This window comes from Ruditapes philippinarum, unplaced genomic scaffold (genome assembly GCF_026571515.1).
Source record: "Ruditapes philippinarum isolate M1 unplaced genomic scaffold, ASM2657151v2 ctg5326_1_1_1_1, whole genome shotgun sequence".
In the NCBI taxonomy this organism is placed as follows: Eukaryota; Metazoa; Mollusca; class Bivalvia; order Venerida; family Veneridae; genus Ruditapes; species Ruditapes philippinarum.
In genome coordinates this window covers 111,978-112,962 of record NW_026859417.1, presented here as the reverse complement: position 1 = coordinate 112,962, position 985 = coordinate 111,978, and the positions used below count along the sequence as shown (strand labels likewise).

At 29.6% G+C, this 985-nt stretch overlaps 1 non-coding gene across 1 annotated transcript; it reads left to right on the top strand.

The window, feature by feature from the left end:
• The first annotated feature begins 259 nt into the window (after positions 1-259).
• Positions 260-332, top strand: Trnat-agu (transfer RNA threonine (anticodon AGU)). Its single transcript has one exon. It is a non-coding gene; the product is annotated as a tRNA-Thr (tRNA).
• Positions 333-985: the final 653 nt, after the last annotated feature.

Here is a 985-nt window from a genome sequence, read left to right as displayed (position 1 = left end):
GTAACACACCATTATTCAGTTTCTTATTCACATGTAAACAACGTTTTTTTTTTAATATAAGATATAATAAGCGTTGCCAAATTATTTCAAAATAAGATTGGCATGAAGCTTAATAAGAATGATTTAACTTAAAATGGGTCACGCGGCATGTGCGTGCATTTCAACCAATTAATGTTTAATTCGTTTAAATATATAATTTTGATACTTGTAAATCAATACAATCAAATTGTTACATATGTTTTCTGGGTATTATCCTAACGGCTCCATAGCTCAGTGGTTAGAGCGCCTGTCTAGTAAACAGGAGGTCGAGGGTTCGATCCCCTCTGGAGCCTTGTTATTTAACATTAACTTTTATTTCATAGAAAAGACTTATTAACTATACGGCATATTCTTTTGGGGTCAAATAACATACACTTTAAAATGAAACATAAGGGTTGATGATTGAGTGCAACATCCATCAAGACTGTTAGCACAGGCAAGTAACAGTTGAATAATAATACAAAGGAACAATAAAAGTCAATGATATTTTATGCGATATCATATTTGTAAAATACATTTAATCTTAAAATTTCTCTGCAGCGCTGCTTTACAATCGTATGTTAATTTCAACTTTTATTGCACATGAATATTGAAAATAATACTACTTTTTGTTGTTTTAAGAACAAAATAATCATCAATTTTGATTATCTAATATTTCTTCAGCGTTTAATTTCCCTTTATCTTGCAATCACATGACTTTGTATCTAATGTCCACGGACTGTAAAGGTTATTCTTGCAGTTTAATTAAACGTTCGCCTACGAAAAAGCATTTTGATCTCTTTTGGCATTGACATTTAGGTAAGATAAAATTCCAATTTCAAAGTTTTAAATATTATTTTTATTCCGATCTGGTATGATTCTTCATAACCACAGACTCAATTTATATGTCAGGTTATATAATATGCTAACACGATTCCAGACATATTTAAAAGTTAAGAAAATAATA